The sequence below is a fragment of the Somniosus microcephalus genome, chromosome 8 (genome assembly GCF_052327205.1).
Source record: "Somniosus microcephalus isolate GS21.2 chromosome 8, FLI_Smic_1.0, whole genome shotgun sequence".
NCBI classification, from domain to species: Eukaryota; Metazoa; Chordata; class Chondrichthyes; order Squaliformes; family Somniosidae; genus Somniosus; species Somniosus microcephalus.
In genome coordinates, this window is record NC_140994.1 from 226,983,409 (window position 1) to 227,009,708 (window position 26,300).

A 26,300-nucleotide genomic window follows, 5' to 3' on the forward strand; every position below is an offset into this window, starting at 1 on the left:
GCTAATGAAGGCAAGTATCCCATATGCCTTTTTAACCACCTTATCTACCTGTTCCGCTGCCTTCAGAGATCTATGTACATGTACACCAAGGTCCCTCTGACCCTCTGTACTTCCTAGGGTCCTACCACTCATTGTGTATTCCCTTGCCTTATTTGTCCGTCCAAAATGCATCACCTCGCACTTTTCAGTGTTAAATTCCATTTGCCACTTTTGCGCCCAACTGACCAACCCGTCTATATCGTCCTGTAGCCTGAGGCTTTCCTCCTTGCAATTTACCACCCCACCAATTTTCGTGTCATCTGCAAACTTACTGATCATCCCTTTTACATTCTCATCCAAATCATTTATGTAGATCACAAACAACAAGGGACCCAGCACCGATCCCTGAGGTACCCCACTGGACACAGGCTTCCAGTCACAAAAGCAACCTTCGACCATCACCCTCTGCCTCCTGCCACTCAGCCAGTTTAGGATCCAACGCGCCAAGGCACCCTGGATCCCATGGGCTCTTACCTTCTTGACCAGTCTCCTATGCGGGACTTTGTCAAAAGCTTTACTGAAGTCCATGTAAACCACATCCACAGCATTTCCCTCATCCACCTCCCTAGTCACCCCCTCGAAAAATTCAATCAGATTTGTCAGACATGATTTACCCTTGACAAAGCCATGCTGACTATCCCTGATTAATCCTTGCCTCTCCAAGTGGAGACTAATTTTGTCCCTCAGAATTTTTTCCAATAATTTCCCTACCACAGATGTTAGGCTCACTGGCCTGTAATTCCCTGGTTTATCCCTGCTACCCTTCTTGTATAATGGTACTACATTAGCTGTTCTCCAGTCCTCTGGTACATCCCCTGTGGCCAGAGAGGTTCTGAAAATTTGTGTCAGAGCCCCTGCAATCTCCTCCTTTGCCTCCCACAGCAGCCTGGGATACATCTCGTCCGGGCCTGGGGATTTATCCACTTTTTGGCCTGCTAAAACCGCTGGCACCTCCTCCCTCTCGATGCTAATATGTTCAAGTATGTCACAGTCCCCTTGCCCGATTTCTATGTCTTCATCGTCTTTCTCCATAGTGAAGTAAACTGTTTCTCACCTCGATGTCCTATTTAACCCCGAGCTGAGTTTCCAACCTCGTATTCTCTCCATCACAAAGACGGCCTAATTCCACCTCTAGCTCATTCTCAGTTTTTGCTGCTGCCTCAGCCCATCTGCTGCCAAAAAACCCTCAATTTTCTTCTCGTTATCACCCCATTCCCAGGTATCAATGTGGAGGTAGCAAGACAAAAATCAGCTCCCATGAGTTGAAAACACCATGGACTAAATGGTTAATGCTTATCTTTCCATGGGAATTAGAAATCTCTAATATTCTAATTACCAAGGGTAATTGCATTGATTTCCTTACTTCTTAAATGACTAACTCAAGTTAATGAATCAGAATCTGTTCATTATTTGCTGCGTTTAAGTCAAATTCCCAAGCATTTCAACGTATATCAAGCATTCAGCTGCTTGTTGCAGTTTCTAATCAGCTTTTGGGCTATCCAAGTACAATTACATTAGAAATCTACTTGTAACTGGTCACGTTACCTGGAAGTGTTGTGGAAAAAAAGTATTAAATCACCATTCCAGTAACTGGTGACAATGTCATAATCGCTTTAAAAAAAATGGATAGGAAAACAAATACAATTTTTTGCTCTTGATTTACATTTAAAAATGAATGAATAAATGAATGAGATTAAAATATTTTCAGGTTAATTCAAGCTGATTAAAGTTGGTCTTGTTCCAAAAGACGCATTAACCGCCTGCTGTGAAATGTCTCTTTGATATTTGCAGAATTAGATTAAAGATGCATATTTACATACTTAGCTATTCTTCTGAATTAAAAGTTGTAAGCAATGTGATGTGCAATAAAGACATTTTCATTAGTGTTATTAAGGTAATGACAACAATCATGGCCTTTTTTTAACCAGAAAAGTTCTCTTATTGGATACTGTTTGGCTCAGCGATCAGCTTCTGTCCACAGCTATGGCATGCAAAGGCAGGACCTTGCACATATTGGCCCAGAAATTCGGGTCTCCACGGGTGAGTACGCACAGGGTACTCACCCGTAAGCCCAATGGAAGTGCCGGTTTCCTGCATGCACTGCGCATGCGCGGGAAACCGGCACTTCCGTTCCCCTGAACGAAGGGGTTCACAGGTCGAACGCGTGCGCGGGAGAGGCAGTGCGTGCACATCGAACTTCGTTTTTTTTTGCAGGTTTTCCCGGGAGGGTAAGTCTGCAGAAGTTAGACATGTAAAAAGCAGGTGTAAGGCCTGCTTTTTACAAGGTACGTGGTGAATTAATTAAAATTAAAACATTTTTTCCACAGGTTTGTTATTTTTAAATACTTTAAAGCAAGGTAAGTTTATTTTTAGCCCCGTTAGAAAATAAAATTATTTTTTTCAAAAATTTAAATTATTGTTTAAAATAGTTATTTCATGTAATTTATAGTTTATTTAAAAAATGTGATGTTTTTTTAAAATTTATTTGAAGATTTAGTGCTGATTTGGGGCCGTAGTATTTATAAGTTTTGACAGCTCTTCCTGTCAATCTTATGAATGAAGCATTCCCTGCTCCGATTGGCTCCCCATGGCCCACGTGATCCCAGGGGACGCATCGAACTAACTGCGCCCCTGGGATACGCAAGCACTGCGTGCCGGCCGGACCAGGCCTTGGATCGGAATTCCATGGGGGCCCACAGCTCAACGGCCGGCGTGCAAGTTAAGTGCAGGTCAGGGGCTTACACCCGCGGGAAGCCCCCGACCCGAATTTCTGGCCCATTCTTTCATGGCCATCTAATGCAGTGATATTGATCCCCTCACTTGATGGGCTTACCCCTGTAAGCCCGCACCTCCTCTATGCAAATATATATGTAAGGGTAGATTTTCCACAGACTACAGGCACCAAAGAAACATCTCTCCAGCAAGTGCCAGATTCCAGTGGGATCAATATCTAGGGATTTTGTTGAGTTAGCCCTCATTATTCACGGCAAGCTCATGTCCCCTATTTGGGCCTGCTCCTGGGAATTCACCAAAGGGGTGGATGGTGAAATTGCACATGCTCGCAGCCCTCAACTGGTTACTGGGAGAATTAAGAGGATGTGGACACTTAAGGGTAAGTGGCTACATAGGGGGACATTGTAGTGATCTGAAACCACCTATACATTAAGAGGTGGAAGTCTTTCCTGTTATGCTGAATCTTTATAAAGTGTTGGTTAGGCCACAACTGGAGTATTGTGCCCAATTCTGGTCACCACGCTTTAGGAAGGATGTGAAGGCCCTTGAGAGGGTGTAGAGGAGATTTACCAGAATGGTTCCAGGGATGGTGGATCTTAGCTACAAGGACAGGTTGGAGAAGCTGGATTTGTTTTCATTACAGCAAAGGAGGTTGAGGGGGTGATTTGATAGAGGTGTGCAAGATTATGACGGGTTTGGATAGGCTAGACGGGGAATGGCTATTCCCACTAATTGATGGTACAAGGACACAGATTTAAGGTTTTGGGCAAGAGATTCAGGGGGGATGTGAGGAAAAACTTTTTTAGGCAGCAAGTGGTGAGGACCTGGAACTCGCTGCCGACGGAAGTGGTGGAAGTGGACACACTCAATGTTTTCAAGGGGAAACTGGATAGGCACTTGAGGGAAATAAACTTGCAGGGCTACGGGGATAGAGCTGGGGAATGGGACTGACTGGATTGCTCTGCTGAGAGCTGGCACGGATTTGATGGGCCGAATGGCCCCCTTCTGTGCCATTATGACTCTATGGGCTCGAATTTGCCAGGCCTGAGGAGGTGGGAATGGAGGCATGTGGGGTGTTAAAATTGCAAAAAATGGGGGGCAGGCCCAACCCCGCCTCCATCCCACCTCCAAGCAATTTTCCCAAATGCTTGGTTTCTGATCCCACCTCCGTCCTGCCTCCAAGAGGCGGGATAGGCCCTTAAGGCCCTTAACAACCACTGAATTACCTCTATAATCCCATTTTGAGAGGCCTTTCTGATTTTAAGACTTTTCCCACATGATGCACGCCTCCTCTGAAACACGACGGTGAAACCTGGCAGTAGCACAATTGAATTGCTAACTATCAGCTGCAGCTCCACCATTAAATAGGAGATTTGATCAGTCATCATTTGCAGGTGGCAGAACTTTGTTGTGTCAGGTCTGGGGGAGCTTTTAGCAGGCATAACCATAGCTGTGGAAGTTTGGAGCCTGACATCCATCTTCAGTGTGACCTCCTGGGAAACCCCTCTCGCCACCTTGACTGCGCGCTTCCTCAACTGAGGCATATACCAGAAGCATGGGAACCATTTATTTCCTTTCCTCCTGGACATCAGATTCAGACGAAGACCAGCAGCGGCAGAAGCAGAACCCTGAACAACAGCAGCACCAACTGCAGGAGCAACAGCAGCAGCTCCAAGCTGCTGCTCACCCACCTGAAGCTGCACAGGCCAGAGGGCACCTGCGCATGGAAGCCTGTCGGCGCAAGAGATACCCCCAAAACAGGGTCTACAGACAGAGGATCAGCTACCTCAACATGACTGAGCAGCTGTGCCAAAGGCGGCTCCGACTTTCGCGAGAGGTAGTGGGTGGCATCTGCGCAATGCTACAGCAAGACCTGGAGCCCAAAGGAGCAGGTGGACACCTCTTACCAGTGGCTGTCAAAGTCACCACCGCACTCAACTTTTTTGCCTCAGGATCATTCCAGGGATCAGCAGCAGACATCAGTGGCATCTCCCAGGCGGCCGCACACACTTGCTTCACGCAGGTAACCGATGCCCTCTTTGCCATCGCGCACAATCACATCCATTTCTCCAAGGATCAAGCAAGTGTCACGGCACATGCAGTTGAATTAGCTAATCTGGCAGGCTTTCCAAGGGTGCAGGGCATCATTGACTGCACACATGTGGCCCTTATGCACCCCATCGCAATCCAGGTATTTTTGTCAACCGCAACTGAGTGTGACCATTAGAAGGAAATTTTGCATGTTTGTACCAAGTACCCTGCAGTTGCCATGACTCCTTCATACTGCGCCAGTCTAGTGTGCCTCCACTCATCAGTCCGCCAGACCAACTTTTTGGATGGCTACTTGGAGACAAGGGCTATCCTCTGAAGATGTGGCTAATGACGCTGTTGAGGAGCCCATCCAACGAAGCTGAGGAGAGCTACAACTACAGCCACATTTCCACTAGATCCATAATTGAGCAAACCATCAGTTTGCTGAAGATGCGCTTCAGATGCCTGGATAGATCAGGTGGAGTCCTGCAGTACTCAGCAGCCAGGGTCTCCAGAATCATCGTGGTTTGCTGTGCACTTCACAACATGGCACAACGTCGTGGCTTGCAGATTCCTGAGGACCAAGTGGCTCCTCACATATCCTCTACAGAGGAGGAGGAGGAGGAGAGTGAAAATGAACATCTTGCAGAGGCCCATCAACCAGTGGCAGCAGTACGCGAGAACATTGTTGCCCGGGATGCAAGGAACGCACTCATCTTGGCCAGATTTGCTTAGCCTAGCCAATCAAGCACTTTTGCCTCACAGCTCCTTACCAGGGCATCGACAATGGCCAAGAACCAGCAGGTTCCTAGCACCCTGACCACCATACTGACAATTGCAAGTAATCCTAAGCCCGCAATGTGGAAGTCCCATTAGTGAAATGACACACGCCACAACTGCAACAGTTGCCATCGGAATTTTTATTTACAATAACCAACTGATGGCTTTTCAACATTAAACAACACATTTCACCCAAGTGACTACCCTTGTGACTATTTGTGCAGTATCTTTCTCTTACGCGTGCTCCTACGTGGTGGTTCCCACTCGTGGATGTGGAGGCCTCTTGCTCACTTTCTTGCTGCTTGTATCTCGACACCTTTGGCGGGCGTCCTCTGGGGTTGTGAACCTGTGAGGGCTCGGTAACAGTCTGCTGCTCCTGTCCTGCGGCTGTGCAGGGGTTGAGACGCTGATCTCAGTTGGGTGAGGACTCTGGTGGGGCTCTGACCGAGGACTTGGCAGTGGCATAGTCATATGAGTGCTTGGAGAGGAGCCCCCACTTCCTTGTTCTCTGCCACCAACATCTCTGTCATGGGTCAGATCCACCTCAGCGCTTGCAAGTGGCTTGAGAGCACCTTGCTGCACATCAGGGGGGCCATGGGTACCCGTATCTGCATTGGCAGTCCTACTCAGAATGACTTCCATGAAGGTCTGGTTTCTCTGTTCAATAGCTGACCATCGCTCCTCCAGAGATGTCAGTTTATTCTGAGCACTCACCATGTTTTCTACACTCTGGCGACTTAGCTCCTCCATGGCCATAGCCATCCTCTTCTCTACTGTAGCCATCCTTTCCACGGAGGTTGCCATCCTTTCCATGGTGCTGCGTTCATGCGCCAACGCCTCCACAAAGGCTCTGCTCATGTTAGCGAGGGACTCCTCCATTCGCTCCACACTCGCAGCTACCCTCGAGACAAAACCTGCCAGAGACTCTTGCACCTGTTCCTGGAGTTCCAGCACCGCTGTTCTTCTGGATGGACCCAGAGGCAGAGGGTCGACATGCAGCTGAGCCGAGCTGGCAGAGTCCTGTGCCCTCTGACTAGGACTCTCCACTGCTGTCCCTGTCTCCACAATCTGCCGATGCACACTTGTGAGCTGTGATACACCAGGTGACAACACTACTCTAGTTCGCGATGGCCTACCGAGGCGTGAGTGTCTGCGCTGGTGCTGGGTTGGCTGAATTCTGCTGACGCTGTGCCCTCAGAGGTTGCAGCTTCCTCTGAGGAGTCTGGAGGCTCAGGCTGTTCCTCCTAGATAATGGGGACTGGTGCTTGCGATGGTCCTGTGGGGGAGTAAAGGAAAGAGTAAGAGATGTGAGGCCAAGGTTACATGCACATTGCATATTGCAGATGATCATAAGTCCATCTGTTAGAGCTTCAGAATCATTATCAGCGACTCATGCAATGTCAATGAGATGAAAAACTATTCTGTCACCAGCTTGCTGTGATGCACCCATCTGTCCGTCCCCCACTTGCGCGTCGTCCTCGATTCCCATGATCTGCAGGATCGCATCCTCCCAAGGGGTGAGGTGGGCTACTGAGGGTGACCCTCCTCCTGTCCTCACTCCATCCCTCTTATTGTGAGCTCTCTTTTCCTGCAATGAGGGAGACAAGTGGAGTTTGAGTGAGAATGAAGGAGTGAATGTAGAGAATCCATAGCATAGATGCTTAGAAGGAGAGAAAGATGGAGTGAGGTGGCAAGACCAAGGGCCCTCCCTGTGTTTGGTAAGTTGTTTTCATAGCATCACAGTGATAGGGAGTGTGAGGGCTGCATAGTCGAATAGGTGGATGTGACCATAGAGAAAGAGGAAATGGGTAAGGGTGCAGGGATGTCAGTGTCAAGTGGGATGTGGAGGAAGAGGTTGCTAAAGCTGAGTGCTGGTGAGGAGAGGCAATGGGGATCAGATTGAGGGTGATGGGAAAGTCATACTCCCTTTTCCAGTGCGCAGAAGGTCATGAAACCTCATCCTGCACTGAAGCCAGGTTCTGTGGGTCAGCGACAATGAGTTGACCTCCTGGGCCACCTGGATCCACACAGCCTTCGTCTGCTGGGGAGGCTTCTTCCTCCCTGAAGAAGGGAAGAGCACCTCCTTATTAACTCTTGCTCCCTCCACCAAAGCTTGCAGGGCGACGTCATCAAATCTGGGAGCAGACTTAGGTCTCCCGCTGCTTATTTTGCCTCCAGGTCCCCCTCACAGCAAAGGCCAAAAGGTTGGCATTCTGCAGAAGAAGCAAGGCTCTTGCAGACCTTAAATGCAGCAGCAATGATGATGTCATCGGAGGCGAGTTTCAGACTGAAAATCCTAATTGGGCCATGGGTTCCCACACGCTGGAACTCAATTGCCCAATTATGTGAAAATCGCATCAATCTCCCACATCGATTTGGAATCGGGTGGCTAACACGAAAAGTGGATGACACGACCCCAGCCCGCCCCAGTGACAAAATCGAGCCCTATGACTCTATATAGGTGTTCAGCTTATTGTGTGTTCCATCAATGATGCCCTGAACTTTTGGAAAGCCTATTAGTTGGTAAAGATTCTGGCCCCTCTCCAGTGGTTGTCTTATTTCCCATGGGAATGTGATGAAATGATTTCCCTGTGCCAACATGGCACCAGTAACTTTTTTGATGCAGCTATGTATTACAGATTGACTGATTTGATGGATGGACCCTGCAGTGGCCTGGAAGGATCCTGTGGCACACAAGTGTAATGATCAGTAGCCTGTCATTCTGGAATGGTACACTAGGTGGTGCTGTATGTATATAAGAGTGGGCTACCCACGATGCACCAGGCTACCCACAAGGCAGCAGTCAAGATGGATGCCTCTACAGATACTGTACCTAGTCCACATGTGCTCAATAAAGTGTCTAGCAAAAGCTAGCTGTTCTTAATAAAAACGACCAGTTATTAATGAACATAACATGGTACCAGGATTGGGAAGATCTGCTGAATATTGTGCAACGCGACATGGAGAATTTGAAGCCACCAGAGCATTTGAAACTCACAGGAAATGTCGACTACAATTGGCAGACTTTTAAACAACAATTCGAAATCTACATTGCTGCCATCGGGTACGGTACGAAGCCAGACGCAAGGAAAATAGCGTTGCTGCTCACGGTTGCAGGCCCACAGGCGATAGAGGTATTTAATACATTTGTATTTAATCCAGAGGAGAACAGAGAAAATTTAGACGATGTGCTAAAGAAATTTGATACACATTGTTCTCCCAAAAAGAATGAGACCTATGAAAGATACATGTTCTGTTCAAGGACACAGCAGCAAAATGAGACTTTTGATAGCTTTATGACTGATCTGAAACTGAAAGCACAGACATGTAATTTCTCTGAGCTGAAAGCATCCATGATTCGTGACCAGATTGTGTTTGGTATTCATGATAAAAAAGTCAGGGAACGTCTGTTGAGAGAAACCGAACTAACATTGGAAATTGCTGTGAAAATATGCCAAGCCAGCGAGCTAGCTCGAAAGCATGCAAAGACTTTCAGTGAAATCAATAATGATGCGATTGTAATGAGTGATAATGCTGCTGTCGGTGCTGTGTCCTACAAGGGGAAGAAACGTGGGCAGAACAGAAATGAAAAGCAATCGGAGGATGAAATTTTTCATTGTAAACGCTGTGGTTACAAACACCAGCTAAGACAATGCCCAGCATTTGGAAAAATGTGCACAAAGTGTAATGGAAAGAATCACTTTGCCAAACAATGCTTTTCAAAAGTAAAAACAAAGAAAGGGCAATGAGTTAATGTGATTGAGGACACTGATTTAAGTGAGACATGTTTTGTAGGGATGGTGTCATGTGACAATATTAAAAAGGACACAGAAAATGTGCAGCCCTCAGGAATTAACAATGCTGAACATAAAGTTAATGCAGTAAAAGAGGACAAATGGATGATCCCACTGCAGGTAAATGGAGCATTAGTTACATTGAAACTAGACACTGGGGCAAAAGCAAACTTAATCAGTATGAGTGACATTAACAATATGAAAGAAAAGCCCCAAATACAGAAAAAGTCAGTACTACTGAAGGACTATAATGGACAGAAAATAGATAGCTTAGGTGTATGCAGACTTAAAGTGACAGTCAAAGACAAAGTGCATCATCTCATGTTTTCTGTTGTGGCTGAAGGACTTGATTCACTACTGGGTGACAAAGCTTGTGAGGACTTAGAACTGGTCAAGAGAATCTACCGTATAAACTGTGCCATAAGCAGACCAGATGACTCGGTGGATTCTGTAGTGAATAATTTCCAGGATGTGTTCAAAGGATTTGGAGTTTTACCATTCACTTACAAGATCCAGCTAAAGGAGGATGCTCAGCCAGTGGTACATGCTCCACGAAAAGTTCCAGCACCCCTGCGTGACCGGCTCAAGAATGAACTGAACAGAATGACCACACTCGGAGTCATCAGGAAAGTCGAAGAGCCAACAGAGTGGGTTAACTCCATGGTATGTGTAAAGAAAAAGAACAATGATCTAAGAATATGCATGGATCCAAAGGACTTAAATGCAAACATAAAACGTGAACACTACCAGATTCCCAAGTGAGAAGAAATCACCAGTGAAATGTCAGGTGCCAGATACTTTACAAAGCTCGATGCCTCACAAGGATTTTGGCAACTAAAACTGGATGAAGAGAGCACCAAATACTGTACCTTCAACACACCATTTGGCAGGTATTGTTTACTCAGAATGCCTTTCAGGATAATATCTGCATCTGAAATCTTTCATAGAGCGATGGAACACATAATTGAAGGTCTGGAAGGAGTTCGGGTCTATGTTGATGACATCATCATCTGGGGCTCCACACTGAAAGAACACAATGAGAGACTGACTAAAGTGCTACAGAGCATACGCCGGAATGGACTGAAGCTCAACAAAGCCAAGTGTCAGTTTGGCGTCCAGGAAGTCATTTTCCTAGGAGATAATCTATCTGGTAGAGGAATAGAGCCAGATATGGAAAAAGTAAACGCCATACTCAAAATGCCCCGACCCACTGACAAAAAAGGAGTGCTACGCATCATGGGGATGATAAACTTCATTGGAAAGTTCATTCCTAACTTGTCAGCCAAGACAGCCTGTCTGCGAGACCTGCTACGTAAAACAAATGAGTTTGCATGGACAGAAAGACATGAACAAGAGTGGATAAACCTCAAAACAGTGCTGACAACCACACCTGTACTCACCTTCTTTGACCCAACAAAAAGAATCAAAGTGTCAACGGATGCATCAAAAGATGGCTTAGGTGCGGTCTTGCTACAAGCGGAGGGTGAAGATTGGAAGCCTGTTGCCTATGCCTCCAGGTCTATGACTGATACTGAGTGTCGATACGCCCAGATTGAAAAGGAATGTCTAGGCTTGGTAGTTGGACTAGAAAAGTTTCATGGCTACATATATGGACTTCCCACCTTCACAGTTGAGACAGACCACAGCCCACTGGTTGCCATCATAAAAAAGAACCTGAATGAGATGTCTCCAAGGATTCAACGACTCATGATGAAGCTGCAAAAATATGACTTTGAACTGATCTACACACCAGGCAAATACATAGTGTTAGCAGATGCACCCACAATGAGTCATGTGAGCTCTACTGAAGAAGACGTGGATGTTTATGTGAGTATGGTCACTGCTGCGCTGCCTGTGTCAGACACAAAATCAAAGCAAATAGCAGAAGAAACAGTAAAAGATACAGTATTACAAACAGTAATAGAGAACATTCATCATGGTTGGCCAAAAGGTTCCTGTCCAAAATATTTTCACATAAGGTCAGAATTGAGTGTTGCAAGTGGACTATTACTAGAACAGAACAGAATAGTCATTCCACAGGCTCTACGTCAAGACATGCTCAAAAGGATTCATGAGGGACACCTCGGAATTGAAAAATGCAAAAGGAGAGCAAGAGACACTGTTTATTGGCCTGGCATAAATAAGGACATTGAGAACATGATAGGCAAATGTAAGACATGTCAGAAACATCAAAACAAACAAGCAAAGGAACCAATGATAGTAGCTGACATACCAACAGCAGCATGGCAAAAGGTTGGTATGGACCTTTTTCATTTAAATGGTAAAGACTATCTAATAGTGATTGACTACTATTCTAACTATCCTGAGATGGCGCTACTCTCAAGCACCACAGCAAGCAGTTTCATAATGCATGTGAAATCCATCTTCGCCAGACATGGAATTCCCAGGATTGCCGTTAGCGATAATGGTCCGTGCTTCAACTGTAAGGAGTGGCAACAGTTTGCAGCACATTATGACTTTCAACACATCACATCCAGTCGTCTGTATGCTCAGTCGAATGGTAAGGCAGAGAAAGGTGTTCAAGTTCTCAAGCAGCTACTGAAGAAAGCGACAGAAAGCAAGTCTGATCCTTATCTCGCCCTGCTGAGCTACCGAGCCTCACCTTTAGACTCTGGTTCTTCACCTGCTGAACTCCTAATGGGTCGCAAGTTGCGTACCACGCTACCCTGCTGTGCAAAAGAAAAGCAGAGTAAGGAACTGAGACAAAGACTTCAACTGTTAAAGCTGAAACAGAAATCATACTATGACAAGTCATCCAAAACTCTGAAACCATTGACAAGGGATGATGTTGTCAGGATTGAAGATCCAGATGCATGGAACAGGAAAGCTACAGTTCTTGAGGAAGTAGGACCAAGGTCATACACTGTTAGAACTGAGAAAGGACAGATTCTCAGGAGGAACCGCCGTTCCCTCCTAAAAACACAAGAGACTATCGAAGAGCAAATCGATGACAATGCCGCAACTGAATCTTGTCACACACCACCAGAACAATCTAACACAAATACACATACAGGCTCTCATGAAAACACATCAGACTTACCTGTGCTGAGAAGATCCACACGTGAAGTAAAAAAGCCTGATAGACCTAATCTTTGAGTACAAAGAAAACTGCATTGAAAATGTATTGACTGTTGGAGATGTTTATGTTGTTATGATTGATTGATATTGATTGATACTGATTTTGTTTAACCTCAAAGAAAGGGGGATGTAATGATCAGTAACCTGACATTCTGGAAAGGTACACTAGGTGGTGCTGTATGTATATAAGAGTGGGCTACCCACGATGCACCAGGCTACCCACAAGGCAGCAGTCAAGATGGATGCCTCTACAGATACTGTACCTAGTCCACATGTGCTCAATAAAGTGTCTAGCAAAAGCTAGCTGTTCTTAATAAAAACGACCAGTTATTAATGAACATAACAACAAGGTTGTCACCTTCACAGCAACAATAGCTATCCAAATCCTTAAAATGGTTTGCAAGTCAGACTGCAGATGGCAGAGCTCTGTACAGTAAAGTGGAGGCACTAATGACAGCTCTCATCTGACATGCCAAGATGGGAGTTGTAGAGCCAGATCCTGCAATAGTGGCATATCTGCACATAGTGCCTGAGGTGTCTTTGTACCTGCAGATTTTCCCCCATTGTGAAATGGTGCTCCTCATCCAGATCAAGTGGGTGAGCCAGACCCATCATTCTAACCTTCCTTAGTGGCTCTTGGATAATAGCAGGTTTTACACTTTAAGTGTAGCACAGCCCAAAATAGGATAGTGCGAAATGTCAGCACAAAATAAATATATACAAAAAAATTAATGTGCACACTTACAAATGCTTGTAGACCAAACTCAACGATTCAGTAATACAGCCAAACTACAGTACGCCAGCTTTATGAGGGCCTACAAAGTAGGTTTCACTGTCTGCAGCCCTGTGGAACCCGATTTTTATGGACAAGGCTAGCACACTATGAGTGCTCAAACTCGTGAAATTTGTTGAATGTGGAAATTGCTAATTTAGACATGTAAAGGAGGCCCATGCATGCTGGTGGGGCAACCTCCATTAAGTGGCCCAAATTGTGCCTCATAAACTTGGGTGTGGAAGGAATTGGGAACACATGGTCCAGCATCTGATTTTACAATCTTGGCCCACAAAGTACATTGTTGGAATGGTTTACCCTATGGTGTAGAGTGTTACAGAAACATTTATTGCAATTTGTTTTCATTAGTCTGCTCATCACCCAACACCTTTTGGTTGCTAAAGCTCACTATCTCAAATAATCGGGTGGTTTCTATTAGCCCATCCTTTATCCCAGTTTTACGCCCAGGCAGCAAGTTGAAAATCTACCCCAGTCTTAAAACTGAGGACCTGAAAATGAGATTGGGGTACACAACCGGGGTAATATTATAATTATGAGTCTTATAATAAGAGCATGGCTTATAATAGGGACAATGTTATAAATGATAGCTTTATAGTGAGGGCGCAGTTCATAATAGATTGCATTATAACTGAGACGTACAATAAGGGTGGAACTGTAATAGAAATAAGAAGAAGCACTGTATCCCTCAGACCTAACATTATCTTGGCTAGAAGGTTACTGATCTTTGGTTCTCAATGTTTTCAGGCCTTGTTTAACGATGGCCCAGAAATTGGGGTCCCAACGCGTGAGTAAGCACGGACTACTCACGCGTGGACCCGATGGAATTGCCGGTTTCTTGCATGCACTACACATGCGCGGGAAACTGGCATTTCCGATCCTCTGAACGAAAGGGTTCAGAGGTTCAACACGTGCGCGCGGGAGTCTGCGCGTGCGCGTTGAACTTCCTTTTTTTTTTACAGGTTTTTCCGTGCGTGAAGGCCTCTACATTTTACACATTTAAAAACCAGGCGTAAGGACTTCATTTTAAAAGGTAAGTGGCGAATTAATTAAAATTAGAATTTTTTTTCCACAGGTTTATTATTTTAAAATACTTTAAAGTAAGGTAAGTGTATTTTTAGCCCCGTTTTTTTATAAAATTATTTTTTTCAAAAATTTAAATTATTGTTTAAAATAGTTATTTAATGTTATTTATAGTTTATTTAAAAAGTGTGATTTTTAAAAATATTTATTTGAAGGGTAAGTACTGTTTTGGGGGCCGGAGTTTTCATTCTTTCTGTCAATCTCATGAATGGGCTTTTCCCTCCAATTGGTTGCCCATGGCTCACGTGATCCCAGCGGACGCATCGCACTAACTACGCCGCTGGATTATGCAAGCACAGCGCGCCGGGAGCTGGACCGGGCCACAGAGAGGAAATCCACGCAGGCCCAGGCCTCAACTGCCAGCGCGCTAGTTAAGTGTAGGTCGGGGGCTTGCACCCGCGGGAAGCCCCCGACACGAATTTCTGGGCCATTATGATGCAACACATTCACTGTTGCTTGCATTTCTTGTAATGAGCAGAATGCTTATCTCCCAAGAACCTTGTTGAAAAGAGTCTGGTGGATCTCCCTGTAATTTTTAATGCAAGTTGCTGTGTTAGAAAGGGAATAAATAGCTCTATGCCTTTAATCTCACATTCACACAGACATAAACACATAGCTCAGTAGGGAATGGACAGGGCTGGAACCTTAAAGAATTTGTGAATTTAATTCTTCTGACAAGATTATGTATTTGGCGAAACATTCCATGGAAAGTAAAATACATAATAATATGAAAACTCACTTATTATTCTACTTCAAAATTGTATAAATAATTTAAAAGAAAAATCTATAGATTGGAGTAAAAGCAAATGCACAGATTTATAATTCTGAGTGAAACAAGACTGTTACTAAGTTCTTACGTATTTCCTTCTATGATCAGTACTGTTGTATTCAATTGTCTACACAGTCACTAAAGGAACTGCTGCAGGCAAAGCCAGTCCTGTTGTACACAGTTAGTAATGGGACAATCAGTTCTGTTATAGACAGAATCAGTACTTGGACAGTCAGTTCTGTAATAGATACAATCAGGGGAAAGTCAGTTTTTGTATATATGTGGTCAGTCTTTTAATCACACGGTCCACATTATATATACAGTCAGTAATGACATGGTCATTACTTATTTTTTTCATTCCGTCAAGTACCTTGGGATGTCTTTATTTTTAAAAGCACTGTATGAATACAAGTTGTTGTTGCTATATAAAGTCAGTCTTTTATATACATTCTTATATATATATACTGTTATATATGTAGTCAGTACTGGGACAATCAACCCTATTATAGGCAGTTGGTAATAGGACAGTACCTTCAAATATCCGTGATGGGGCATATCCCAGCCTAACTGCTGAGATGCGCCCACCAGAAACCTCTGCTCCTAACTCTGATGGACTTTCCCGAGGAGGGGGTGGGCATTTTCCAAATTTGTCTGCCAATGGTGGCCACCCACATCACTAGGGTGCTTGCCTATGAAAGCGGATAGAATATTTGTCTGCAGAGTGTAAAGGGGCTGCATTGAAAATATATTTTTTAAACAGATCCTCTTTGTAATGATCAATAACATGTCATTCTATAGTGGACACTAGGTGGAGCCGTAGAGCTGTGTAGAGCTGTATATAGCTGTATGTATAAGACTACACTACCCAGCTGTATATATATTAAGACTACATTACCCATGAGGCTAGGCTACCCACAAGGCAACAGTCAAGATGGCAGCCTGCACACAGGAGCACACATGCTGCATCTCTACAGATACTGTACCTGGAGAACGTGTACTGAATAAATGACTAGCTAGAAGCTAGCTGTGTTCATAATAAGAATGTCTAGTTATTAATGAAGATAAGATGGTACCAAGGTGGTGAAGATCTGCTGAAAATTGTGAAAAGCGACATGGAGAATTTGAAGCCACCAGAGCGTTTGAAACTCACAGAAAAAATCGACTACAATTGGTAGACTTTTAAACAGCAATTCGAACTCTACATTGCAGCCATCGGATTCGGTACGAAGCCAGATGCAAGGAAGATAGCGTTACTGCTTACGGTTGCAGGCCCACAGGCGATAGAGGTATTTAATACATTTGTATTTAATCCAGCGGAGAACAGAGACAAATTAGACGATGTGCTACAGAAATTTGATGCACATTGTTCTCCCAAAAAGACTGAGACGTATGAAAGATACATCTTCCATTCTCAGACACAGCAACAAAATGAGACTTCTGATAGCTTTATGACTGATCTGAAACTGAAAGCACAGACATGTAATTTCTCTGAGCTCAAAGCATCCATGATTCGTGACCAGATTGTGTTTGGTATTCATGATAAAAAAGTCAGGGAACGTCTGTTGAGAGAAACCGAACTAAATTTGGAAAATGCGGTGAAAATATGCCAAGCCAGCGAGCTAGCTCGAAAACACGCGAAGACTTTCAGGGAAATCAATAATGATGCGATTGTAATGAGTGATAATGCTGCTGTCGGTGCTGTGTCCTACAAGGGGAAGAAACGTGGGCAGAACAGAAATGAAAAGCAATCGGAGGATGACATTTTTAATTGTAAACGCTGTGGTTACAAACACCAGTTAAAACAATGCCCAGCATTTGGAAAAATGTGCACAAAGTGTAATGGAAAGAATCACTTTGCCAAACAATGCTTTTCAAAAGTAAAAACTAAGAAAGGGCAACGAGTTAATGTAATTGAGGACACTGATTTAAGTGAGGCATTTTTTGTAGGAATGGTGTCATGTGACGATATCAAAAAAGATACAGAAAATGTGCAGCCCTCAGAAATGGACAATGCTGAACATAAAGTCAATGCGGTAAAAGTGGACAAATGGATGATCCCACTGCAGATAAATGGAGCATTAGTTACATTGAAACTGGACACTGGGGCAAAAGCAAACTTAATCAGTATGAGTGACATAAAAAATATGAAAGAAAAGCCCAAAATACAGAAAAAGTCAGTACTACTGAAGGACTATAATGGACAGAAAATAGATAGCTTAGGTGTATGCAGACTCAAAGTGACAGTCAAAGACAAAGTGCATCATCTCATGTTTTCTGTTGTGGCTGAAAGACTTGATTCGATACTAGGTGACAAAGCTTGTGAAGACTTAGAACTGGTCAAGAGAGTCTACCGTATAAACTGTGCCATAAGCAGACCAGATGACTCAGGTGATGAAGCAGAGAGCGCATCAAGGATGAAAAGGCCAAAGGGTATCCATGTCTTCAAAAAGCCTAGTTTCTTCAAGAAGAAAGAAAAAGACTTTAAGGTCAAAGAAAAGCACAAAGAGGAAAAACACAAGGAGAAAAAGTCCAAAGATATAACCACAGCAGATGTTGTTAAGCAGTGGAAAGAGAAAAAGAAAAAGAAGAAGCCCGCACCAGAGCAGGAAGCAGTTCCGGTGGATACTCCTTCTTCCCTCAGGCCAATCTTTGGTGTTCCATTAGCCGAGGCTGCTGAGAGGACTATGCTGTATGATGGGATCCAGCTGCCAGCAGTTTTTCGAGAGTGCATTGACTACATTGAGAGTTATGGCATGAAGAGTGAAGGAAACACTGAAACCCTCTCCAAGCAAAGATCGCAAGGAGACCTCGATCTATACAAGAGCAGATTGATGACAATGCCGCAACTGCATCTTGTCATTCACCGCCAGAACAATCTCATGAAGACACATCAGACTTACCCGTGTTGAGAAGATCCACACGTGAAGTAAAAGAGCCTGATAGACTTAATCTTTGAGTACAATGTAAAGCTTTGAAAATGTTTTGACTGTTTTGAAAATGTTTATGTTTATAGAGCACTAACAAAAGTGTTACTGATATTGGCCTAGAAATTGAGTTTTGGCTTAGCCAGGGCTTTAGCGCCGGAAGTTAGTGCCGGCGCTAAGTCCCCCTGCGCGCGCCAAAAATTCAGCAGGGCCACGCCCAAACGGCTGCCGGCGCTACTGAAGGGTCTTTGCAGCGGTAAATCGGCGCTAACTGCCGTTTCGCGCCGCAATTCCGGCGCTGCGGCACCCGATGCGGTGCGGCAGGCTCGGGAAGTGCAGGCCTCCTCCTTCCCTTAAGGAGGAGCTGCCTGCACCCGATCGCGGCCCGCGAAAATCTTTTAAAAAATGAGCCCGGCACCTCGGACAAGTGCCGGGCTTGCTTCTGTTCCGGGGGGGGGGGGGGAAGTCCGGGGAGGGAGCTGCGGCCAGGCGGCCGGCGGGAAAGCGGCCGGCCGCCGCGGGGCCTTTAATGCGCCGGCGCAAAGACTCGTAAGACTCTGTTGCCAGAGTCTTAGTTGCGGCTGTCACGGGCGAGGCGGCCGCAACTGAATTTCGGCGCTGGGGCCCGTCGGCATGGCAACCGGGACGCTGCGCACACCGATGACGTCATCGGTGCCGGCGCAGCGCTACCGGTCTACCGCAGCGTAAGGGCCCCAGGCAATTCCGGCGCCGGCGCCAAATGCAGCGCTAGGCCCTCTAGCGCCGCAAAATCGGCGCTAAGGGCACTCAATTTCTAGGCCATTATCTTTATTGTTTTCTTGAAAGTTGATTGATATTGATTTTGTTAAACCTCAAAGAAAGGGGGATGTAATGATCAATAACATGTCATTCTATAGTGGACACTAGGTGGAGCCATAGAGCTGTGTAGAGCTGTATATAGCTGTATGTATAAGACTACACTACCCAGCTGTATATATATTAAGACTACATTACCCATGAGGCTAGGCTACCCACAAGGCAACAGTCAAGATGGCAGCCTGCACACAGGAGCACACATGCTGCATCTCTACAGATACTGTACCTAGAGAACGTGTACTGAATAAATGACTAGCTAGAAGCTAGCTGTGTTCATAATAAGAATGTCTAGTTATTAATGAACATAAGACTCTTCAGGGTTTCAGGTCTCGAACTTAGCCTGGATGTCCAGGTGGTTCCACCCCGGTCAGCCGATATGCCTTATCCAACTAGGCATTGACTCTGCGGATCCCACTGATGGCCAGGAAAGCGGGAACTCCCGATGCAGGGAATCCTCGCTACCCTCTCTTATGCCAAAGACCACGTTTGGGGCCGACAAAGGCTCTGCCCCCGCCCACCCCGTCAACAAACCATCAGAATCCCCAATATAAGGCTGTGATCTCGTATATCTGGATATTGGCCTCGTTTCTGTACAATCTGGCCTACTCCTGCCAGAAGGCCTTTATTATATTTATAAGTAGTTTTTGCTTTGTATACTGCCAATAATGGGAGAGTCAGCTCTGTTTTGGACAGTCAGTCCTATTGGGACAGTTTGCTTTATTTTTCTTCTTAGGCAGTCCCTCGGAACCGAGGATGACTTGCTTCCACATTAAAAATGAGTTCTCAGGTGACTGATGAGTCCAATGCGGGACCAACAGTCTCTGTCACAGGTGGGGCAAATGGTGGTTGAAGGGGCGGGTGGGTGGGGTGCTTGGGTTGACGTGCGCTCCTTGCGCTGCCTGCGTTTGGCTTCCGTTTGCTCCCGGCGAAAAGGCTCGAGGTGTTCGGCGCCTTCCCGGATGCTTCTCCTCCAGTTTGTGCGATCTTGGGCCAGGGATTCCCAGGTGTCAGTGGGGATGTTGCACTTTTTCAAGGAGGCTTTCAGGGTGTCCTTGAAGCATTTCCTCTGCCCGCCTGGGGCTCTTTTGCCATGCCGGAGCTCCGAATAGAGCGCTTGTTTTGGGAGTCTCGTATCGGGCATGCGGACGATGTGACCCGTCCATCTGAGCTGATTGAGCGTGGTCAAAGCTTCGATGCTAGGGATGTTGGCCTGAGCAATAACACTGACGTTGGTGCGCCTATCCTGCCAATGGATTGACAGGATCTTGCGGAGGCAGCATTGGTGGTACTCTCCAGTGCTTTGAGGTGCCTGCTGTACATGGTCCATGTCTCTGAGGCATACAGCAGGGCGGGTATCACTGCTGCTCTGTAGACCATGAGCTTAGTGCCGGGTTTGAGGTCCTGGTCTTCAAACACTCTCTTCCTCAGGTGAACGAAGGCTACACTGGCACACTGAAGGCGGTGTTGGACTTCGTCATCGATGTCTGCCCTTGTTGACAGTAGGCTCCCGAGGTATGGAAAGTGGTTCACTTTGTCCAAGGCCTTGTCATGGATTTTGATAATTGGGGGGCAGTACTGTGTGCTGGGGGCAGGTTGGTAGAGGACCTATGTCTTACGGATATTTAGTGTAAGGCCCATGCTCTCGTACGCTTCGGTGAAGGTGTTGACGATGGTTTGGAGTTCGACCTCCAAGTGAGCGCAGACGCAAGCGTCGCCTGCATACTGTAATTCGATGACAGAGGATGGGACGACCTTGGATCTGGACTGGAGGTGACGGAGGTTGAACAGTTTCCCGTTTGTTCTGTAAATTAGCTCCACTCCAGCGGGGAGCTTACTGAGGGTGAGATAAGTCTGCCTTATTATTACTGTAAAGACTATAAATGCTGGAAATCTGAAATGAAAGCAGAAAATGCTGCAACTATACAGGAGGTCTGTTAACATCTGAAAAAGAAAATAGCCACAGGGTCAGTAATGGGTCAGTCAGTCTTGTTATGTTTGAAGGTAGCCTTGCTACCAATATGCAACCAATAATAGAACCCATTCTAAACCCATTCAATAAATATTTAATCCCATTCTAAACATATAGTAGTGGGATACTCAGTCCTGTTATATATAATTAATATTGCATTCAGTGTACAGCAACATAGTAAGTAAATGTTATCAGCAAATAATATATATTTCAGAATCCCATGGTTTGCAGAGGGAACCTTGGGAAATTGATATTTATTGCCATGCTGTACTGGGAAATCTAGCTTAGCTCCTCTTTAAAGCTCAGCCTAACATAAACATTTCAAATGAGTGATGGCAACTACTTCCAGGTTTTCTTCCATTTGTTTTTGTTATGGACGGGCTGGGGTGGATTGTGTTTTAAGACTCTTGGGTGAAGAAAGGTAATAATTGAATGCGTTCTAATTAACACAGACCTTCAAAGAAAAAAAGAAGAAAAGTGAATCTTCAGAGTTTGATAAATGACAGCCCCAGGCATTTGCAAGTTCCTTCACTTTCATCGGCGGTATGGGAAAAGGGCAATTGGCAAAAGGAACACATCGCATCAGGCCACTGAGAGGCAACCTGTCAGCATTCAAGGCCTATTAGGAAAGCAGATTAGCATCTATTCAATATTAAATACAGTTTAAGGATTCGTAATTTCAACTACCAAATGCTTAAAAGAGAAAGAAGAGTAGACAAGACTGTTTTTGTTTGTTCAGCTTATGCTGCAAGTTTTGTAAAGAACTGATGGATCTCCAGTGCTGTTATTGATGTGCCTCAATAATTCCGAGACTCGATGTTAGCGAAACAAAACAAGGCTTTTATTAACTTAGAAAGTAACACGTAAGAGAGAGAGGTATCTTCCTTCTGGAGACTGAGGCCAGACTGAGCTAGCTTACAAAAGGGGCCAGGTATGGGCGGAGCCCTACACACACAGCACATTCCAGCACATTCCAATAAACAATACAATGAGGACTGGGGGGAAGGGAAATGACACTGAAACCGACCACAGTCACAGGCAGTGATGAATGGAATATTTCATCACATTCACCCCTTCTATAGATTTAGTCTGTTCGGGGGTTTGATAGTCCTCTGCGACCGACGTGGCTGTTGTGGTGCCGCGGGTGTCGGCTGGGTGTCCTCGGTAGTCTCCTGGGTCTCTGCCGGGGGTGCGCCAGGGTTGTTGAAGGGGTAGTTGGTGGGGGTGCCGTTGGTCGATGTTCTTCCGGGGGTGATGAAAGAGTAGTGGGTGGGTAAGAGTTGCTGTGATCGTTGTTGCTGCTATTGCCGTGGTTGTTGTCGATGCCGGCTGGGGCGATGTCTTTTATGGACACGGTGTCCTCCCTTCCGTCGGCGTGCCGGACATATGCGTATTGGGGGTTGGCGTGGAATAGGTGTACTGGCTCCACGAGAGGGTCCGTCTTGTGGCCCCTCACATGCCTTCGCACGAGTACCGGACCTGGGGTGGAGAGCCATGACGGCGTGGATACGCCTGAGGTGGATTTCCGGGGAAAGACAAACATTCGTTCATGAGGCATGGCATTAGTGGCCGTACACAATAGCGACCGTATCGAATGGAGCACATCCGAGAGGACTTCCTGCCAGCAGGAGATGGGGAGGCCCTTGGTCCTTAGAGCTAGAGTGACTGCTTTCCATACTGTCCCATTCTCTCGCTCCACTTGGCCGTTACCCCGGGGGTTGTAGCTGGTGGTACGGCTCGTGGCGATCCCCTTGGACAGCATGTACTGGCGTAGCTCTTCACTCATGAAGGACGCCCCCCTATCCGTGTGGATGTAGCTCGGCATACCGAACAGGCAGAACAGGCTGTTGAGGCATTTAATGACCGTGGCGCTGGTCATGTCTGGGCAGGGGAAGGCGAATGGGAACCGGGAGTATTCGTCCACAATGTTCAGGAAGTAAACATTGCGGTCGGCGGACGGGAGGGGGCCCTTGAAATCTAAGCTGAGCCGCTCAAAGGGCCGTGTAGCTTTGATTAAGTGGGCTCTATCTGGGCGGTAGAACCGAGGCTTGCACTCAGCGCAAGTGCGGCAGTTCCTGGTCAGAGACCGAACTTCCTCAATCGAGTAGGGTAAGTTACGGGACTTTATGAAGTGGAACAGCCGCGTGACCCCTGGGTGGCAGAGGTCATTGTGGAGGGTCTGTAGCCGATCCCCGGTGGCGCTGGCACACATCCCTCGTGAGAGGGCGTCAGGGGATTCGTTAAGGGCCCCTGGCCGGTAAATGATGTCGTACTCGAAGGTGGAGAGCTCGATCCGCCACCTAAGAATCTTATCATTTTTAATCTTCCCCCTCTGTTTATTATTGAACATAAACGCTACCGACCGCTGGTCGGTAAGTAGGGTGAAGCGTTTGCTGGCTAGGTAGTGGCGCCAGTGGCGCACTGCCTCCACGATGGCTTGGGCCTCCTTTTCCACGGAGGAGTGTCTGATCTCGGGCCCTTGGAGGGTCCTCGAGAAGAAAGCTACGGGCCGCCCCGCCTGGTTGAGGGTGGCCGCCAAGGCGAAGTCAGACGCATCACTTTCCACTTGAAATGGAGTGTTCTCGTCCACTGCCTGTAGCGTGGCCCGCTCAATATCCTGCTTAATGCTTTTGAAGGCGGCGTGGGCCTCAGCAGAGAGCGGAAAAGAGGATGCTTTCAAGAGGGGGCGAGCTTTGTCGGAGTAGTTGGGGACCCATTGGGAATAATAAGAAAATAACCCCAGGCACCTTTTCAGGGCTTTGGGAGTGTTGGGCAGGGGCAGCTCCCGTAGGGGGCGCAATCGGTCGGGGTCTGGTCCGATTTCCCCATTCTCCACCACGCTGCCTAGTATGCAGAGGCGCGTGGTGTTGTAAACGCACTTGTCCTCGTTGTAGGTGAGGTTGAGTTTTTGTGCGGTTTCCAGGAACCTCTCGAGGTTCGAGTCGTGATCCTGCTGATTGTGGCCGCATATGGTGACGTTGTCGAGGTAGGGGAAGGTTGCCTGCAAGTGGTGGTCATCGACCATGCGGTCCATCTCCCTCTGAAAAACCGAGACCCCATTCGTCACCCCAAAGGGGACTCTGAGGAATTGGTAGAGGCGTCCGTTCGCCTCGAAGGTGGTGTACGGGCGGTCCTCTGGTCTGATAGGGAGCTGGTGGTACGTTGACTTGAGGTCGATGGTGGAGAACACCCGGTATTGGGCGATTTGGTTCACCATTTCTGATATGCGGGGTAGCGGGTAGGCGTCTAGTTGGGTGTACCTGTTGATCGTTTGACTATAGTCGATCACCATCTGTTTCTTCTCGCTACCCCTTACCACTACCACTTGGGCGCGCCACAGGCTGTTGCTGCGTTCAATAATGCGCTCTTTCAGGAGCCTGTCTACCTCGGTCGCGATAAACCGCCTGTCCTCCCAGCTGTACCTCCTGCTTTTGGTCGCTATTGGCCGGCAGTTAGGGGTAAGGTTCGCGAATAGCGAAGGCGGCTTTACCTTCAGGGTAGCCAGACCGCACACTGTGAGGGGCGGCTGGGACCCACCGTACTTGAGCGTGATGCTTTGGTGGTTGCACTGGAAATCCAGGCCCAAGATCACGCTCGCACATAGGTTCTTCATGATTAATACTTTAAAATTATCGTATACAGTTCCGTTAACGCCCAATTGTACCGTGCAGTAACCCAGAATGGTCGATGTCTGGGTTTTATCAGCCATAGAGATGGTGCCCTGAGCAGGGACCACCTTTAGGGGGAGTTGCTGTGCCAGTTCAGGGTGGATAAAACTCTCCGTGCTTCCACTGTCAGTTAAACATTTAACCCGGCACCCGTTTACCTCGATGTCCACCATTGATTTGGATAGCGGGTGCGGCCTGGTCTGGTCCACTGTGACCGATGCCACTGTAGGGCCCTGATCGATACAAGATGGCGTCCACGCTGTCTGCTCATAAGATGGCAGACCCCACGAGGTCGGGCAAGATGGCGTCCAAGATGGCCGCTCCCACGGCGCACACGCGGTGGTGGTGGGTTTTCCGGCGGTTGGTTTTCCGGCGGGGTTCCCTCTGCACACCTTCCCGAAGTGCCCCTTCTTACCGCACTTAAAGCAGGTGGTGCCTTTCGCCGGGCACAGGTTTCTGGTGTGTTTTGGCTGCCCGCAGAAGTAGCAGTTGGGTCCCTGACGCGTCGCGGCTGTCGTAGGGCTTCTGGGGGGAGAGCGGGGCCCCGCCGATGTCGGGCTGCCGGGCGGGGAAGATGCCTTCCAAGATGGCGGTGCCCTCGGTGCACACGTGGCGGCGTGGATGGCGCGGGCTGAAGAGTAGGCGTCCGAGTTTCTCTGGGCCACATCCAGGGATCGCGCGGTGTCCGCAGCCTGTTTCAGGTCCAACCCCGTTTTTTCCAGCAGTCTTTGCCGGATGTAAGTGGAGCTGAGGCCTGTGATAAAGGCATCGCGAACAAGCTCGTCAGTGTACACTGCGGCTTTTACACCTCGGCACTTGCAGTCTTTGCCAAGCATTTTCAGGGTGCTTAGGAACTCCTCCACCGATTCCCCAGGTCGCTGTGCGCGAGTAGCGAGCAGATGCCTAGCATACACCTCATTCGTAGGCTGCTGGTAATGCACCTTTAAGATGTCACAGGCGGCCAGGTACGTATCGGCGTCTTGGGTGAGGGGGTAAACCCGGTGGCTTACCCAATTCCGCAGAATTCCGAGTCTCATCCTCGCAGCGTCCGTTGCGTCTTTGACGGCTGCGGAATTGTCCAGGAAGAATTCCATACACTCAAACCAGTGTCCGAAGCGTGCTGATGCGTCCGGAGCATGTTGATCCAAATCCAAACGTTCGGGTTTCAGGAGTTGATCCATAGTGTTGAAAAATAAGTTAATAAAATTGATGTGCCTCAATAATTCCGAGACTCGATGTTAGCGAAACAAAACAAGGCTTTTATTAACTTAGAAAGTAACACGTAAGAGAGAGAGGTATCTTCCTTCTGGAGACTGAGGCCTGACTGAGCTAGCTTATAAAAGGGGCCAGGTATGGGCGGAGCCCTACACACACAGCACATTCCAGCACATTCCAATAAACAATACAATGAGGACTGGGGGAAGGGAAATGACACTGAAACCGACCACAGTCACAGGCAGTGATGAATGGAATATTTCATCACAGTTCACAATAAGTGAAATGATACATTGTTTTACAATGACAAGAGTGCTATAGCATGCACCATTCAACGGCTTAGAAATTGGATCACTCTGATCGTCTGAGGGTCCAATATGGTGGCTGGCATGCGTGCGCTCATTCAGCACCGGAAGCACGCTGCCCACCATATTGGTTACGGCTCCTCTACAGGCGTCCATGGCACCTGCCTGAAGCTAGCATAAGGCCCATTGTATAAGGCCGAGGTTGGGAGGCCCTAGGCCTCTTTGCCAGGCCTGCAGCTCCTGGCC